We start from the raw sequence: 20,114 nt of genomic DNA, 5'->3' as shown, positions 1-20,114 counted from the left end.
CAGCAGAAATAGGAGAGTTTCCCAACAACTACTCTCTTCAAAATGATCACTTTAAAAAATATAGGACATGCAAGCTTGTCTGTTTAGCCTGAGGATTCACGTGGGAACAGCCAGGAAGTGGCTCCTCATATTGGACTTCAGTGAGCTTCATGCTATAACCCACATTTCCTAAAAAGATAGAACCTTCGTCATCATCGCTCTTTATTTGGTGAAGAAAAAGATTTAAACAGATACTTCAAAATATTTGGAGTCCAACCTGTTTAATTAAAATGAATTAAAATCAGGAGAAATGAGAAAGAACGGACAGCATTTTCAGTAAAGAGAGGCTTGCGTTTAAAATTCAGAAGACCACCCTCCTTCCAGCCAAGAATAAATTGGAAACTATTTTAATTGACACGGATACTGCAATTCAGCTGTTACTAGAAAGACAGATTAGTTGATCGATTTGCATTTTAATAAAACTAATACTTTACATTTTGGTAGCTAATGCTGGTTTTTAAATGAGTTGAAAATTGTTATCAGGAGTTTCAATCCAGAGCCCTTTCTCAGAGTTGACTGAAGCATTCCTCCCTTTTGTGTGGAGTTTGCTTATTTTCTTTTTGCCCAGCTGACTACTTCATGCACGACACTCAGAAACCACAGACCTTGAAGTCCTCCCAGTACAGGGAGGTGGCAAGCCAGCGAGCTGGCCACAGTGGACATAGGCAGTGCCTACCCAGCCTAGGTTCGCACTCGAGACTGGCCTCCCTTCAGGATAGAGAAGAGAAGGCTGGTTGCTTGTCCTCATTTATTTTATGTTAAAAATTAGTTACAGAAGCCTGACCAGTGTGGCTCAGTGGTTGACTGTGCACCTATGAACCAGGAGGTTCTGGTTCAATTCCCACCCAGTCAGGGCACATACCTGGGTTGTGGGCTCAATCCCCAGTGTGAGCCGTGCAGTTGGCAGCCGATCAATGATTCTCTCTCATCATTGATCTTTCTCTCTCTCCCTCTCCTCTGAAATCAATAAAAGTATATTTTAAAAAATAATTATAGAGAAGTAGAAGGAACAAGTAGAAATAAGACTGGGCTATAATCCGCCACCCAGACACACCCACTTCTCGTTACTGACATTTAGTGCTTCACAGCCACTTCCCTGTGCAGGTGCCATTGCACCAGGGAACCCGTCTTCCCAAGCAGAGGGGGTGGGGGACTTGGTTTTTACTTTTGGACAGTTCAAAATGTTGTACTTACCCTTTAAAAACAATAAAAACAAAACAACCACACAGCCATGCACCATCTCCCCCTCCACTTAATACACACACAGCACCAATTGAGAACCAGTGGTACACAGTATATTCTGCATTTTAATATTAAGAGTACAGTAAAAGATTACTTTCATGTTTTTGCAGATATCACAAGTATTTTCATTGCTAACTAGTAATTCCATTTGGGGCATGTATCTTCAGTGCTTAACCAAATCCCCTGTTGTTGAGCATGTAAACTGTTCATTATTTGCTATTATGAATAATGTGACAGTTAAATATTTGAGCAAAAAGCTTATTTATTGTCTTTTAAAATTATTTTTCTTGGCATATATTTTTAGAAGTAAAGGGAAACAAGTGAAAGAATCAGAGTATTTTGAAGGCTCTTGGAACACATCACGGGGGCTTGTTCACGTCTCACTTGCTTTAGGCGGGGCTCAGAGGCAGAGTGGAGATTGGCCCCGGAGTCTGATCCTGGGGTTTATTTCTTGCTCCCCAGGGAACCCTTCAAACCAGCAGCATCTTCTGGGAGGATTAAAGAGCTACTGCCTGTAATGTGCTTTGGATGCTCCCATGAAAGATGGTGGATAAATAGAAAGCGACACCATATCTCCGCACCTCCGCATCCCTCCCCCCCACTCGCCCCCCCCCCCCCCAGTCTTTTTTTCCAGCAGCTAGATCCACTTTCTTCTCTGGCTTTCATGCTCCTGGGGATCTTTCAGGAGGGTGTCCTTGCCTTGTGTGGGTGTGCCTTCCTGCAGCTGCTCTGTACTGTTTTGGGTGTGTAGCCATTCTCTCCAGAGTCACATCCAAGACCGCTTATTGCGCATCGTAGGGAAACCCTGGAAGCCAGCAGGGCCCCAGGGCAGGCCACGGCCAGCCCATCCAGCAACAGACTCTGCATCCGTCTCCAGTTGAGAAAAGTAGGTTCTTCATGGACGTTGAGTTTCCTGGTCTCCACGTGCATTGCTAAGACCTCTCCGAGATGACTGCCTTTTCACCGCTTCATCCCAAAGGAGCTGAGTCCGAGGGCTCGGAATGAATCCAAATGTGGCGTTCGTCATAAGCCTTGGGACCAGGACATAGCAGTCACTCCCTATGTGGAGTGTGTTGATGCCAAGATCCTTGTCTGCCTGGGCTAGATTCACAAACAAGGCAGCCACATGTCTCAGCAAAACTACAGACGGCAGAGGCAGTGTGTCCTGGAGGAGCCCGAGGCTGCCCTGCTGCTGACACCCTGACAGTCCCACCCTGTGCACTTGCATTTAACAAAGACAAGTACAGGGGGTCCTTGACTTACGAGTTTAATTCGTTCTGAGACCGAGCTCGTTAAGGAGCTCGTTAACTCAAATTATTCTGTCAACTCAATGCAAAAAATCAGTGGAGAGACAGCTAGTATCTCAAAAAACTTGTTAGTCGTGACACTCGTAAGTTAAGGCCCCACTGTAAAGCAGTGAGCCTTGTCTAAAGCGAATGAACCTTATTTTCTGCACTTGAATTTGTTTTTACTTTTTAAATGTATGTATGTGTCTGTGTATTGGGGGCAACTGTGCTGAATAAATTAAGCTTGCCTTAGTCATTCTTTTTTTAAATGTTATCTACCTTATTTTCTTTCCATCTTTTTTTACTTTCTCTGTCTTCATAACACTTCAAAGGTAATTGCCAGTAATTTGGTAAGTTCATTAACTAATTCTCTCTTAAGTCCAGGGGATGCATACCGCCCAGCTGCTGTGCATGCATCCATTCCTCCCAACACTCGTGATGAGTCATCGCCTGCCCTCGTCTGCAGAGGAGAGGGATGGCGAAGCTGCAGTGAGTCTGCCTGATCTAACTTTTGTTTTTCTTGTTTATCTATAGATTTCCTTTACCCTGCCTTTCTTGCCCATGGTTGGGGTCTGCCAATAGGGTCATTGCCCCGGCAGCATTTATATTCCTGAGAGGTTTGTTTGGTTTATTTCCCCTGGATGAGGGTTCTCAGTTCATTTGTTGAGGTCAAGGACACTGAATTCTCAGAAAAAAAACTTTAAAAGAACATTAAAAAAAAAAAAAAGCAATCGCACATCACTGATAGGGTAGAAACGAATATAAGGTCCCCAATAGACAATGACAGTAACACATAAAGATTCCTGCCGGCCCTCCTCCCACCCCATCTTCCCCTTTATGACTCAACTGGAAATAAGCTCAGTCTGCTTTGGGCCGGCAGGCTGCCCATCAAGTCACATGGGGCTGGCTGCTTCCTCCTCTCTAGTCTGCCCTCCCCAGGGTAAGTGGGGGCTGTATTTATTTAGGGGCCATGTTACCCAATTCCTATAGAAACTTGGGGGCACATAGCTGGTTTTGGAACGGGCATATGTGATGTTTTGAACCCATGACAGATATGAATGAAAGATACACTGGGGAGAAATCTGGACTAGAAATAAAAATTGCTAGGGTGTGTCCTTGAGGAAGTCTTTTGACCTTTGGCCTCAGGGTCCTCACCGTAGTATGAGGGCCTACTAAGTTGGCTTCTGAGGACCTTCCTAATCTAAAGCTGCTGCTTCTAAGTAAAGGCAGCATGGTAGGTTTGGGTTTAGCACAGGGGCCAGCATGTGTTTTCACATCCATTTATTCAAATATTGATTGATCTACTGTGTGCCAAGCCCTGGTGGAGGCTTAGCAAAGGACTATCTTGGCAGGTCACACAGACGGGGGAGGGGGGTGCCTCTGCTCTCTTCTGTAGAGTTCTGCATTCTCTAGTTTGGGTCTGATTGAACCCATTGCACCCACTAGAGGTGCCTCTATTAATCCTGCTGGTCTTCCTGGAAGCCCAGGCTCTGAACCCTTTCTGGGCTTGGGATCAAGTTCCCAAGGTTTGGTTCCCCAAGGTGAGAGGTCAGCTTGGCCAGGGCCTCCTGGGCGCTTCTTCCTGGGCTCCAAAGTTGGCCTCTGCGTGCCCAGCCTCTGGGACTGCCAGGTGCATCCATGTGCAGGTGTGGGTGACACGCAGTGGGAAGCAGTCAGCCTGCTGCTCTGGTGTCTGCCTCCCCGCAAGAGGGCAGCTCTGAAGCTGAGGGACTCCTTCATCCTGGAGGCCCGCTGCCTCCGCTCTCCTGTGGGTCCCTGGGAGCCAGGCGAAGCCTCCAACGCCTGAGCTTCCTGGGGTGCTGGGGCTAGATTCTATCACTGTGCCATCACCCCACCATACCTTGCATCTTTGGAGCTTTGCAACGTGGCCGGTGGCCTCTGTATTGATAGCTCAGGCCTATTTCCAAACCTTTTGCAAGTTACACTAAACGCCAAAATAAAAATGAGGACAATGATGAACGGACGGGACGTGGAGGGCCCCAGCTTGGCCCAGGGCTGAGGGCACGGAGTCTTCACACTCCAGGTATGTGCAGGCCCCAGGGGAGCCCCGCCCAAGGCCCGAGAGGTGGCTGGGAGGGGGACCTTGGGAGCAGGAGGGTGTGAGGGTCCAGTTTCCTGCCTGGGTCTCTCCTGAGGGACCAGGCTGGGAACTGACTCCCTGGTGCCATAAAATGATTTTCCAGTTTGACTCCTGTGTCCTTTAAAGTTGTAGCACACTGCGCTGGATTTTAAGAGCTAAATGTAAGGCTAATACGGAACACTTGAAGCGTGATAACTCCGGGTTCATATTGTTAGGGGAGATAAGCAGGAAGGAGCAGGTGCTTTTGAATTTACTTATCAGCCTTTCCGCAGGCTCCTGGGCCAATCACCCCCACCTGGGCGCTGTGATGTCCTGGGGGATCTTGGGAAAGGAGGCTGCCCCGCGCCCTGGGGCCTCCATTTCCTCCGCTCACCTCGCCAGTAAGGCCGGGCCTTTGTTCCCGGTGGGAGTGCGCCCGGGTGTGTGCGGGCGGCAGGGGCCCCCCCACCGACGGGCGCCTCACTCTCGCCTTCCGCGGGAGCCCTGCAGAGAGTCTGTGTTTTAAGGTCACATCCTGATCTCGGCGAAGGAGGGTAAGAGGGGACGGCCGTGAGCCCTAGTTCTCAGTTATATAATTAAGCCGAGATTTCCCTTCCTAGAGGAACAAAAAGAGGCCAAGGACAGACTAATTGAAACCTCAGGATTGCTTACCCCCCGAGTGGCCCGAGCAGGGGCTGGGGCCGGGGCCGAGAGCCAGCTCTGGCTGGGGAAGGGGTCCGGCCCCCACAGGCGCCGTCCACCGAGGGGTGGAGGGGCGGGGAGTCTGGTAGGCACGGGCGCCTCCCCTCGGGTTTCTTTTCAAATGAGCCTTTGCTCCTCCCGCCCAGACAGGGAGGCCCACGCGAGAGCTGGCCGGCCGACACCTCCTGGGCTGGCCACTGCCCTCCTGCCGTCCCGCCCGCCCCTCAGCCCCGCAAACAGCACCGCGCAGCCCCGACGGCGGGTCTCAAGGGGAGCTGGAAGGCCCGCCCCTCTACGAGGACGTCAGCCAGGCTCTTCTGAGGTCGCTCATTACCAGATAAGTGATGGTAAAATAGTGATGCGTTATTAATTGCAGGTATGGTTGCCAATTAGAACGCAGGCGTGTGCGCGCTGTACCTGTTCATACAGTCGCTCCAGAGTGGAAGGGTTTTCTCGCCTCTCCTTCCTTCTCCCCACCCCCAGAAGAGAATTTCAACTTTAAGACAAACAACTTCATTTACAAGTGTGTCTCTAATTAGCTGCAGAATTAGGAAAGCTGAGTTTTCCCCCATAGATCGGCTGAACCCTCGAGGGAGACTGGTGGAATAGAGAGAATCGCATTTCCAATTATTTTGTTGAATTGCTAATTTAGTTATTGTGCCTGGTGTAATTGTGATGGGTATTGGGTGTGCAATTCAATTTGTTTTAAATATTTGTGGGAAGGCTGATCAGTAATGGAGCTGACCTATTTTGTGGCCCAAATTGAAGGGGAGAAAAGGCTAAAACACAACAGCCACAAAGATATAGTTTGTTTCCATTTTTATTTTGATCTCTCTCATCCCTCTTAAGACCACGGATGCAACAAAAGAATTAAATTAAAAGATGACAGCACTTTGATCTTCTCCCTTTGAAAGCGTAACTGTCCTTGGTAGTTTAATATGCAGATATGTTAGGGCACAGCTGTAGATGCATTGCTGGAGTCCAGCAGCTCCCGCCTCCGAGATTGCAATTCTCTGCGTGCCTCCAGGTGGTTTGGGAGTTTGACTTTTAAGAACAGGCACTCCTCGGAGGGACTGCGGGTTTGGTTCCAGACTACCACAATGAAGTGAGTGTTGCAATAAAATGAGTCAAAATCTTTTTGCTGGTGGAGGGTCTTGTCTTCTTGGTTCATAAAAAAACGCAACACCTGTGAAGCACAATAAAACGAGGCGAGCCTGTGGTGCATAAAGTAGTGGATGGGGTGCCTGCAGCAAATACTGGGAAGGCATTTGAGCTACTGGGCCGAGCCTGGTGCCTGGCAAGGAAGACACCTCCCCCTTGGTAGACCGAGTGCAGGGTCCGTGACCTGGAGACCTATCCGGTGGTGTTGGCACAGTCCTTGCCCCAGGTAGGCCCTGCTGCTGCCTGGTTGAGCCTGGGCAGTTGTGAGGAGGGTGAGATGTGAGGTTCCCTCCTGCTGGTGGTGACTCCAGGTGAGCTCCTGATGGCCGAGTTGGAACTTCCCTCTTCAGGGCTTCCCCATCTCCCCACCACTCCACCAGGGTCTGGACCAGAGGGAGGATCTGTGTCTAATATAGTTTACCCGCCTGTTGGGTGCTGAGCAAATCGATCCTTTCTGGGCCTGGAGCAAGGCTTTGGCTTGTAGGAAAGAGCAGCAGATAGGGCTCTGCTGGGACTTGAGGCCACAAACAGGACGGGACTCCAAAGCAGGAGCTCTCTGCCTTGGCTATTGTGAAGTTGGTGTGGAGTACCACGTTCTGTTCCGCAGGGTTGTTGCAGGTGACTGGAGCCCCTGACCCTCAGCGCCATCCTGCCAGCCGCTCCTACATCCTCGGCTTTCTCGGACACAGGGTAGGGCTTGGTTGAGCCAGATCAGAGGATGGCAGACCAGAGTACATTTTGAGGATCATTAATAATAAAATGGGTAATAGAATCAGCTTTGATCCTGAAAGGATCACTTTGTAAGTCAATTAACTTAGGAAGGTGCCAGGGTCCATTTCTGCACTTAACTGATGAGTGAAGTTTAACTTGGTTGTTCCTATATGAGAGCTCACCAGGGCCCACGGAAGGCTGCAGACACGGGTGGTCTTGCTTCTCTCCAAACAAGCATTTCTGGAGGAACCAAGGAGAAGACCTAGTGGATACAGCTGCGGATCTGAGGCTCTGGATCCCGAGGGTGGGCAGACAGGAAGACAGTCCTTGTCCAAGCAATGCCATGAGCTAAAAATAAGCCACTACAGGGAGTCTGGAAGTCTCTGGGGGAAGAGTGGGGGTGGTGGTGGGGGAGAACGAGTTTGTGGAAACAGGTGCCAAGGCAGGAGGGCAGGCTGTGGGTGTTGGGGGTCAGGTTAGTGCACCCCTCCCCCTTACTGGTTATATAGTTTTTACAGCCTTGATATGGAGGTGTAATTTACATCTATAAAGTTAATCCATTGTGAGTGTACAATTCAGTGATTTTCAGTAAATTTGTAGAGTTGTGCTACCATCAACACATTCATCACTTTTAGAGCATTTCCAGCCAAAGTAACTGTGCTGGTTTGCAGTCCATCCTCGGCTCCATCCCTGCGCCAGGCAGTCATATGTTTGGTTTCCGTAGCTGTCGATTGGTCTTTTCTGAGTGTTTCCTATAAAAAGGATCGTAGAATATGTAGTCTTTGTGTCTGGCTTCCTTCCCTTAGCATGAGGTTCATCCATGTCATGGAATGTCGGTAGTTTATTTCTTTTTATTGCTGACTAGTATCCGTTGTATGGCCACACCACATTTTGTTCGCCTATTGATGAACATTTGGATTATTGTTAATCCCAAGGCTTTGTGGAACATGTTTTTATTTCTCTAGCCGTGGGATTGCTGGGTTATATGGTAAGTTCAAGTTTTTAAGAAACTGTCTAACTGTTTTCCAAGTGGCTGTACCACTGTGCATGCCCACCAGCAATCGCTGAGGTTCCAGTTGCTCCACATCCCTGTTAATACTACTTGTTGTCGCCTATCTTATGATTATAGCCATTCTAGGACACAGTGGGCTATCATTGTGGCTTTCAATTCTGTTTCCCCAATGACTAATGGTGTAGAACAGCTTTGTATGTGTTTATTCATAAATTTACCTTATTTGGCAAAATGTTTATTCAAGTCTTTTGCTCATTTTTAATTGAGTTGCTTGTCTTATTATGCTGTAAGATTTATTTGTATATTCTAAATACAAATCCTTTATCAGATATGTGATTTTCTCCCATTCTGTGGCTTGTCTTTTCATTCTCTTATGCTATCTTTTGAATCACAAATGTTTTTAATTTCGATGGTCTCATTTATCAATTTGTTTCCTTTTATGGATTGTGTTTTTTGGTGTCAGATCTAAGAAATCTTTGCCCAACTCAAGGTCACAAAGATTTTTGTCCTGTGTTTTCCTCCAGAAGTTTTATAACTTTAATGCTTATATTTAGGTCTATAATCCATTTTGAGTTAATTTTTGGATATGGTGCAAGGGTGTAAAAACATAATTTTGCATATGTATGTCAATTGTTCCAGTACCTTTTATTGAAAAGACTATTTCCCTGCATTGGATTGCCTTGACTTCTTTGTTAAAAATCAGTTGACCATAAATGAAAATTTATTTCTAGACTCTTAATTTTGTTCCATTCATTTTGCCTATTTTTACACTAGTTAAAGTTTTGAAATTGGATAGTCTAAGCCCTCTAAATTTTTATCAGAATTGTTTTGCTTATTCTGGGTCTTTGCATTTCCATATAAATTTTAGGATAAATTTAATTTCTATAAAAATGCCTGCTTGGGTTTTGATAAGGCTTACATTGAATCTATACATCAGTGTAGGGAGAACAGCATCTTGACAACATTGCGTCTTCCAATCCATGAGCATGGAACATATCTTCACTTATTTATATTCAATTTCTCTCAGCAGTGTTTTGTAATTTTCAGTGTTCAAATCTTGCACTTCTTTTGTTCAATTTATAAGTATTTTTGTTGTTTTCTTGATGCTACAGTCAGTGAAATGCTTTCTTAATTTCATTTTTGGATGGCTCCTTGCTATTATAAAAAATACAATTGATTTTTTTGTACATTGATATTGTACCCTCACACAGAATCATGTCATCTATGACTAAAGACAGTTTTTAACCTTTCTTTCCAATCTACACTTATAATTTTTTAAATATATTTTTATTGATTTCAGAGGGAAGGGAGAGGGAGAGAGAGATAGAAACATCAATGATGAGAGAGAATCATTGATCGCCTGCCCCCTGCATGCCCCCTACTGGGAATTGAGCCTGCAACCCGGGCATGTGCCCTGACTGGGAATCGAACCAGAAACTCCTGATTCATAGGTCGATGCTCAACCACTGAGCCATGCTGGCCAGTCTATTTTTTATTTATTTTTTTAGTCTGTTGCACTGCTAGAACCTCCAATATGATGTTGAGTAGAAGTGGAAAGAGTCAACATTCTTGCCTTATTCCTGATATTAGGAGAAAAAGCATTTACTCTTTCACCATTAAGTATGATGTCAGTGAGGTTTGTCATAGATACCCTTTATCAAGTTGAGGATATTCCTTTCTCACCAGTTTGCGGAGTGCTTTTATCTGGAATGGATGCTGAATTTTTTATCAAGTGCTTTTCTGAGATGATCATGTGGTTTTTGTTCCTTATTCTATTAATATGGTGTATTACATTAATTGACTTGGATGTTTAACTTTGCACTCCTGGGATAAATGTCACCTGGCTATGGTGTCTAATATTTTTATATGTTGCTAGTTTGGTTCACTAATATTCACTAAGGATTTCTGTGTCTCTCTTCATGAGGGATATTGGTCTCTAGTTTTCTTACGATGTTTTTGTTTGGCTTTGGTATCAAGATAATACTAGCTCATAGAATAAATTGGACAATGTTTCTCTTATGTTTTCGGAGTTAGTGAAAGATTGGTATTTCTTTAAATACTCGATAGAGAACTCACCAGTGATGCCTTCCAGGACTGACTGGGCTTTTCTTTGTGGGAATATTTTTAATTAATAATTTAATTTCTTGTAGGTCTATTCAGATTTTCTATTTCTTAAGTCAGTTTTGGTAAATTTGTGTCTTTCTAGGAATTTGTTCACTTTATCTAAGTTGTCTAATTTGTTGGTATGAAGTTGTTTATAATTATTTCTTTATAATCCATTTAATTTCATTAGGGTCACTAGCACTGTTTTTTGTTTTTTATATATTTTTTTAAAAATTTTTTTAATTAAATCTTTATTGTTCAGATTATTACATTTGTTCCTCTTTTTTCCCCCCATAACTCCCCTCCTCCCAGTCCCCGCCCCACCCTCCGCCCTCACTCCCCACCCACTGTCCTCATCCATAGGTGCACGATTTTTGTCCAGTCTCTTCCCGCATCCCCCACACCCCTTTACCCCCCAAGAATAGTCAGTCCATTCCCTTTCTATGTCCCTGATTCTATTATGATCACCAGATTATTTATTCACTTGATTCTTAGATTCACTTGTTGATAGATGCATGTTTGTTGTTCATAATTTGTATCTTTACCTTTTTCTTCTTCTTCCTCTTCTTAAAGGATACCCCTCAGCATTTCATATAATACTGGTTTGGTGGTGATGAACTCCTTTAGCTTTTCCTTATCTGTGAAGCTCTTTATCTGACCTTCAGTTCTGAATGATAGCTTTGCTGGATAAAGTAATCTTGGTTGTAGGTTCTTGGTATTCATCACTTTGAATATTTCTTGCCATTCCCTTCTGGCCTGCAAAGTTTCTGTTGAGAAATCAGCTGACAGTCGTATGGGTATTCCCTTGTAGGTAACTGGGTTTCTTTCTCTTGCTGCTTTTAAGATTCTCTCTGTGTCTTTTGCTCTTGGCATTTTAATTATGATGTGTCTTGGTGTGGTCCTCTTTGGATTCCTTTTGTTTGGGGTTCTCTGCGCTTCCTGGACCTGTAAGTCTATTTCTTTCACCAGGTGGGGGAAGTTTTCCGTCATTATTTCTTCAAATAGGTTTTCAATATCTTGCTCTCTCTCATCTTCTGACACCCCTATAATTCTGATGTTGGTACGCTTGAAGCTGTCCCAGAGGCTCCTTACACTATCTTCGTATTTTCGGATTCTTTTTTCATTTTGCTTTTCCAGTTGGGTGTTTTTTGCTTCTTCGCGTTTCGAATCTTTGACTTGATTCTTGCGCTCCTCTGGTCTGCTGTTGGGTGTCTGTATAATATTCTTTATTTCAGTCAGTGTATGCTTAATTTCTAGTTGGTTCTTTATCACAACATCAAGGGTCTCATTAGATTTCTTGAGGATCTCACTACATTTATCGGCGGTCTCACCAGTCTTTTCGAGGGCCTTACTAAGCTTATTGGCAGCTTCTAGACAGTTCTTGAGAGACCTTAAAAGTGTGGTTTTGAGCTCTATATCTTCCATTTCTGACATTTGTGTCCTGTTTCTTTGTCTCCTGCATTTTTTTATCTTTTCTTGGTGCACCCCCTAGTGGTCTTTGTGCGCAGTCTTGTTGTAGTTAAGCCTTGATTGTTGTCGGCAATACCAGGGGTGATTTGACCTCCAGGCTAACTGGCTATGAGAGTCTGTTTTTTATATTTTATTAGTTACCCCTCTAATCTTTATTTTTTCCTAAATGCTGCTTGCATTGGGTTCAGTTTATTCTCCTTTTTTTTTTCATTTTCTTAAGATGAAAGTTTAAGTTATTGATCCAGACCTGTTATTGTTGAATTGTCTATTTCTTCTTTTATTTACGTCTGTCAATTTTTTGCTTTATGTATTTTGAGGCTCTGTTTTTAGGTGTCCATGCATAGTTATTATAGCTTCTGAGAAATGGATGCTTTAATCATTATAAATGTTCCGCTCTGTCTCTAGTGATATTTATCTTAATGTATAGTTTCCCAATATTAACATAGCCATCCAGTTCTCTTATGGTTACTGTTTACATGGTATATAGTTTTTTTGTAAGTTTACTTTTAACCTACTTGTGTTTTTTAATCTGAGTGTGTTTCTGGCAGACAGCACAGAGTTGGATTCGTTTTTTATCCAGTCTGGCAGTCTCTGCTTTTTTATTGCAGTGTTTAGCCCTTTCTAATTTAATGTAATTATTGATAAGACTTTTGTCCATTTGTTCCTTTACTGCCTGCCTTCTTTTGTATTAATTCTTAATTAATAGAATTAATAGAATTAATTTTTAATTCTATTGTTGTTGAATTACTATATACTTATTTTAAAAACACAAAATCTATCATAACCATTCTCAAGTGTACAGTTCAGTCGTGTTCACTACCCTGTATTCCCATTGTTGAGCAGCAGATTTCAGAACTTCTTCATTTTGGAAAACTGAAACTCTATCCTCATTAAGCAACACTTCCTATTTCCCCCTTCCCCAGCCTCTGGTAATCACCATTCTACATTTTCCCCCATGAATTTAACTACTTTAGATATCTCTGATAAATGGAATCATACAGTATTTGTCTTGTTGTGTCTTGCTTATTTCACTAAGCCTGATGTGCAATGGTTCACCCAAGTTGTAGCATGTAACAGGATTTCTTTCCGTGTAAGGCTGAATAATATTCCACTGCATGTATAGGTCACATTTTGTTTATCCACTCATCAGTTAATGAACATTTGGGTTGCTTCCACATCTTGACTATTGTGAATAATGCTGCTATGAATATGGGTGTGCAAATATCTCTTCAAAACCCTGCTTTCAATTCTTTTGATATATATCTTGACTTGGGATTGTTGGATCATATGGTAGTTCTATTTTTAATTCTTCTGAGGACCTGCCATACTGTTTTCCAGTGTCTGTACCATTTTACAATCTCACCATTGTGCACAGGGGTTCTAATTTCTCTACATCCTTGCAAACACAATTTTCTGGGTGGGGTGTGTGTGTGTGTGTGTGTGTGTGTGTTTAAGTGAAAGTTTATTTAGAAAAAGTGAGCCGGGTGGGCTGCATGGGCTCAGGAAATAAGTTACAGAGGCAAAAGAAGGGTCGTTGGAACTTAGGAGAGAGAGCACAAAGGTATGCACCCTGAGGGAAGAAGAGGGGAAAAGGTGAGAATGTGCTCCAGAGAGAGAAGCCATCCTAATGGGTGTGCGGTGATCTCTCACTGAAGTTGATTTACATTTCTCTAATGCTTAGTGATGTTGAGCATCTTTTCATGTTTGTTGGTCATCTACTAGTCCTATCTAATAATAGACAAACATGGTAATTGACCATACCTTTGCTACGCCTCCCATTGGCTAATCAGCAAGATATACAAATTAACCTCCAACAAAGATGGCGGTTAATTTGCATACGTAGGCACGAAGCAGCGGAGCGAAGGCTTGAAGGCGGCTCCGGCCGGAGCGCAGGCCTGGGTCCCAGGTGCCGGAGGAAAACCGGTGCCGGCAGCCAGGGGAAGGGAAGGCCTATTGCACAAATCTTTTCATGCAACAGGCCTCTAGTATATATATAAAAGCCTAAATGACCATCCGGCTGGCCAGTAGCTATGACGCACACTGACCATCAGGGGGCAGATGCTCAACACAGGAGTGGAACCACAGGCATGGAAACATGGAACAAACTGATGAATATCAGAGGGAAGAGGGGAGGAGGGAGAGCGGGAAGAAATTAACCAAAGATCTTATATGCACACTAGAGGCCCGGTGCACGGATTTGTGCACCGGTGGGGTCCCTCAGCCTGGCCTGTGGGGATTGGGCCGAAACTGGCTCTCCAACATCCCCCGAGGGGTCCCAGATTGTGAGAGGGTGCAGACCAGGCCGATGGACCCCACTGGTGCACAAATTCGTGCACCGGACCTCTAGTTTGTATATAATCTTCAGAGAATGTCTATTCAAGTCATATGCCCATTTTGAAATCGAGTTATTTGGGTTTTCTGTTAAATTGTAGAAATTCTTTATATATTTTGCATATTGTCCCTTATTTGATATATGATTTGTATTAACTATATATTTTAAAGTTATTTTCTTAGTGGTGGTTCTAGGGATTACATTACAATGTATGAGGTGAATACTAACAATTCTGGTGAAATAAAAATTTGGTTCTAATGTAGTTTGGTTTTTCTTCCCCTTCCTTTATGTGATTATCACGCTACATTTATATTTGTTATAAACCCAAAATGCAGAGATAATTATTCTTTGAAATCTTATGTATTTCACAAAATTAATGAGAACATACACAGTCTTTTTATTTATATTTACCTTTTCAAATGACTCTTATCTTTGTGTAGATTCAGATTACTATCTGGAATCATTTCTTGTCAGCCTACATAATTGCCTTTAATACTTCTTGTAAGGCAAGTCTTTTAACAATGAAGTCTTGAAGTCTTTTTTTCTGGGAATGTCTTTATTTCATCTTTGTTTTAAGGATAGTTTTGCTGTTACTTGTTTTATTGTTTCTTTATATGCAATGAGTTGTTTTTCTCAAGCTTCTTTCAATATTTTCTCTTTTGTCTCTCAACAAGTTGGCTATGGTAGAAATCTAGGTATATATCTTTTTGTGTTTATATCCTTGGGGTTTATTGCGCTTCTTAGATCTGCAGTTGTTTTCCATTAATATTTGGGAAGCTTTCAGCCACTATTTTTTAAAATATTTTTCTCTGCCCCTTTCTCTGTCTTCTCTGCTCTGGCATTCCCATTACACATAAATTAGCTCACCTGATATTTGTTGCATGGGTCACTGAGGCTGTGTTCATTTTTCAGTCATTCTCTGTTTTTCACACTGGATAATTTCTGTTGCTCTATTTGCAAGTTCACAGATTCTTTCTTTCTTTCCTTTCTTCCTTTCTCTCTCTCTCTCTCTCTCTCTCTCTCTCTCTCTCTCTCTCTCTCTCTCTCTCCCCTCTCTCTCTTTCTTTCTTTCCTTCTTCCCTTCCCTTCCCTTCCCTTCTCTCCTCTCCTCTCCTCTCCCCTCCCCTCCCCTCCCCACCCCTCCCCTCCCCTCCCCACCCCTCCCCTCCCCTCTCCTCTCTCTCTCTCTCTCTCTCTCTTTCTTTCTTCTGCTTTCTTGAATCTGTTGAGTTCCTCTAGTTAATTTTTAAAAAATTTGCTATCATACTTTTCAACTCTAGAATATTTATTGTGGTAAAATATACATAACATAAACTTTACCATTTTAATGTTTTTTAAGTGTACAGTTCAATGGCATTAAGTACATTTATGTTGTTCTGACACCATCACCACCATCCATCTCAAAAATGTTTTCATCATCCCAAATTAAAACCCTGCACCCATTAACAATAACTAATTTCCTCCTCATTTCAGTCCCTGATAACCACTATGCTACTTCCTGTCTCTGAATTTGATAATTCTAGATACCTCATATAACTGGAATGATACAATAGTTCCCATTTTGTGTCTGGCATACTGTGTCACTTCAGCATAATGTCTTGAAGGTTTAACCATATTGTAGCATATATCAGAATTTTATTCAGGATTTACTTAAAACATAATTTCTATAATAACTTATATGAAGTTTTATCTGCAAAATCTAATATCTGAACCTACATAGACAGGATTTATGGACCTTTTTTGTTTTTCTCTTCTGAGGATAGGTTATACTTGCCTGTTTCTTTGAATGTCCCATAATTTTTTGTCAAAAATTGAATATGCTATATAATAAAAGGCTAATATGGAATTGTCCCCTCAACTGGGAGTTTGACCAGGGGGTGGGGCCAGCTGGCCAACCGCCCACGGCCCCTCCCCCCAGCTGGCCCAGCCCAATCGGCCCCAATTGGGGTAGGCTGGCCGGACTCCATCTGTGCATGAATTTGTGCACCAGGCCTCTAGTTTTAATATATTACAGCAACTATGGATTCTAATTTTTCTCCCTGAAGGCCCCTTTTTGCTTTTGTTTTGTTGTGTTTAATAACTTGACTAAATCTGTGGATTCTGTTTCCTCTGTGGTTAAGCCTAACCTTGTGCCAATGGTTAGTCAATCACCTAATGGTCAACCAATGATTTTAGGTAGCTGCTGGGCTCAAATACCCTGCACCACTTAGGCTCCCACTTTCTGATGCCGTGTGTGTGTGTGTGGCATGTGTTGAGAGCACATTAAAATTTTATGCCATTTTTAAGCATGCCCTGGCTTTATTTATTTATTTATTTATTTATTTTTACTTTCTGATGGGACCTCTTGTATTTTCTCTTCATGTGCTTATAGGTTCATGGTCAGTTAGGGATGTGTGGATAGCTTAGTCCCTCTCTGGTCTCTTCTGCGTGGGGAGCTTATCGAGTTCCCCAAACGCTGTCTCATTTCCCATGTCTGTTAAGTTTTTGGCTAGGCTGCTGGTCTGTCATTTGCCACTGAGATTACTATTGTTACTAACAATGCCACTGAGTATGGAATATTTTTATCTAGACTTCAGCTTTCATCCACCATCCCAGATTAGAATCCTTCTAGAGCTGAAAGAGATCTTAAGGGATCTTCTCATTCTGCCTTTTCCTTTTGCATTCCAGGGAGAGCAAGACTCCAAAAGGTCCTTGAGCTGCTCAAGGCCCCACTGTAAGGGGGGCCAGGCTTAGAGCTCAGCCTCTGTCTTAATCTATTTGGGCTGCTGTAACAAAATACCACAGACGGAGTAGCTTATAAACAACAGACATTTATTTCTCACAGTTCTGGAGGCTGGACACCTGGGAGGCTGGTGCCACATGGTTGGGTGAGGGCCCTCCTCTAGGTCACAGACTTCTCATTGTATCCTGACATGGCAGAAGGGGGATGGGATCGCTCTGGGTCCTCTGTTATAAGGCACTAATCCTATCCATGAGGGCTCCACTCGCACAGCTTAAGCACCTCCCAAAGGCCCCAGCCACTAACACTGTCACCTGTGGGGGGTTAGAATTTCAACATATGAAATGGCAGGGGGGCACAAACATTCAGACCATAGCATTATACCCTTGGTCTCCCCAAATTCATGTCCTATTGCAAGGAAAATACTCATTCCATCCCAACAGCCCCCAAAGTCTTAAGCATCAACTTTAAAAAGTCTAAAGACCAAAGTCTAATCTAAATTACATATCATCTAAGACAGATATGGGTGAGAAACAAGGTATAATTCATACTGAGGCAAATCCCCCTCCAGCTTTGAACCTCTGAAATCAAACAAGTTATGTGTTTCCAAAATACAGTGGTGGGGCAGGCATAGGATAGACATTTCCCCAAAGGGAGAAACAGGAGGGAAGGAAGGGGTGACAGTTCCCAAGCAAGTGCAAAACCCAACAAAACAAACAACATCAAATCTTAAGGCTGAGAATAATTTGATGCTCTGCCCTCTGGGCTGGGGGCCCCATTTTCTGGACACACTGAGGGGGGTTTTTGGACACACTGGACCTCCTGTAGTGTACCTGCCCCCAGGACTTTGCTGAGCACAATGCATACCGCAGCTTCCCTGGGCTGGAATCGAACAGCAGTGGTACTACCAGGAGGGCCCTAGCCTCCATGTCTCTGCTGGATAGGGGCTGGCTCCCCACAGCTTTGTGTGGGGGTCATATGGCCTATTGGAACCAGGGAATGGCCCTGTTTTGAAACTGAGGCGGCAACCCTGATGACCTCTGAATTACCTTTGGAGTCCTCTTCCCTTGTCTTGAAGAATGGAGAAAATTAGAAGCTGAATAGCTCTATGGTCCCATCTTGTAAAATCTAAGAAGTCCACTTTCTTCATTCCTTCCCGTCTTCTTCCCCTTAAGTTCATATAGGCTATTTTCCTGCTGTTGTGACTGATGAAGTCCACGGTTCACACCCATACCAATTTCATGATCAAAGGGTCGCTTGGCCACATCCTTAGGGTTCTCTTCTGAACACGCTTTCTCATTTGCACTATGGGCAGACTGAGAATTTTCCATATTTTTCAATGTCTGCTTCCCTTTCAACAATTCTGTCTTTAAATCATTTCTCTCTTCTCACATTTTACTATAAGCAGTCAAGAGACACTAAGCAGCTACCTTCAATTCTTTGATTAGAAATAGCTTCGACCAATGGACACGGTCACTGGGGCAGTGGGGACTTGTCCTGGGGGGTGGGGGTGGCCGGAGTGGGGTCGATGGGGAAAAAGGAGACATAGTAATATTTTCAACAAACAAACAAAAGGAATAGCTTCAGCCAATATCTAATTTCATTGCTCACAAGTGCTACCTTCCACAAAACTCTAGGAGATTAACACAATCCAGCCAAGTTTTTTGCCACTCTCTCTCAGTTTACAACCACACATCCTCATTTCCATCTGAAACTTCTTCGGAATGGGCTTCACTGGCCATGTTTCTACCAACCTTCTGTTCACAACCGCTCTCCCGAGCCCTCGCCCAAATCGCCTTTAAAGGTCTGTTCGTGGCAGTGTTGCCTTTTTCTAGCATGGACTTCCAAACTCATTCAGCCTCTGCCCATTACCTCTGCCCAAAGCTGCTTCCACATTTGTGGGTTTGTTATAACAGCTCCTCACTCCTGGAATCAATTTAGCTTAATTGGGGTATAAATGACATATACTTTAAGATAAAGTATACATCATGGTGACTTGATATATTTTGTGAAAGGATCCCCTCACATTAACACATCCATCACCTCACATAGTTATCTTTTTATTTCTTTTTGGTGAGAACATTGTTCTATCCTCTGGGCAAATTTCAATTAAATATCACAGTGCTATCAACGATAGTTACCATGATGTACATTAAACCCTCAGATCTTATTCATCTTGTAGTTGAAAGTTTGTATTCTTTTACCAACCTCTCCCTACTTCTTCCACACCCACCTCCAGCCTCTGGCAACCACTTTTCTACTGTTTCAGTGAACATGACTTTTTTATTTTAAGATTCCACATGAGTAGATGCATACAGTATTTGTCTTTCTCTGGCTCATTTCACATAGCATAATGCCCTCAAAGTCCATCTATGTTGTCACAAATAGCAGGATTTCCTGTTTCGCATGGTGAGAAATATTCCATTTGTGTATATATACCGCATCTTCTTAATCCACTCATCTGTTTATGGACACGGGTTGTTTTCATATCTTGGCTTTTGTGAATAACGCTGCAATGAACATAGGAATGCGGGTATCTCTTTGATATTCTGTTTTCATTTCCTTTACATAGATCTACCCGGAAGTGGGATTGCTAGGCCATATGGCAGTACTTTTTTAAAGTTTTTGAGGAACCTCCATACTGTTTTCCACCAACAGTGCACAAAGGTTCCCCTTTCTCCATGTCTTCACCAACACTTACCCTGTCAGAATGGTTGTCCTTTTGATGAATTTCCCTGATAATTAGTGATGTTGAGCACCTATTCATATACCGTTACCTCTTTATGGCCATTTGTTATCTTTGGGAAAATGTCTATTCAATTCTTTTTTTTTTTTTTTAATCAGATCGTGATTTGTCTGTTGTTTTGCTATGGTTATGAGTTCTTTATTTATTGGCTATTAACCCTTTATCAAATATATTACTTGCAAATACTTCCTCCCATTCTGTAGGCTGCCTTCTCGTTCATTTTATTGATTGCTTCCTTTGCTGCGCAGAAGCTTTTTAGTTTGATGTAGTCCCACTTATTTATTTCTGCTTTTGGGGTCAAATCCAAAAAATCATTGCCAAGACTGAGCCCCTATGTTTTCTTCTAGGATTTTTATGGTTTCAGGTCTTACTTCCAGGTTTAAGTTTTGAATCCATCTTGAGCGAATTTTTGTGTATGATGTAAGATATAGGTCTAGTTTCATTTTATTGCATATGGCTGTCCAGTTTTCCCAGCACCATTTATTGGAGAGACCATCCTTTCCCCATTGTA

This window comes from Myotis nattereri (genome assembly GCF_964212035.1).
Source record: "Myotis nattereri genome assembly, chromosome: 16".
Taxonomy (NCBI): Eukaryota; Metazoa; Chordata; class Mammalia; order Chiroptera; family Vespertilionidae; genus Myotis; species Myotis nattereri.
Note: the sequence above shows the minus strand (reverse complement) of the source record.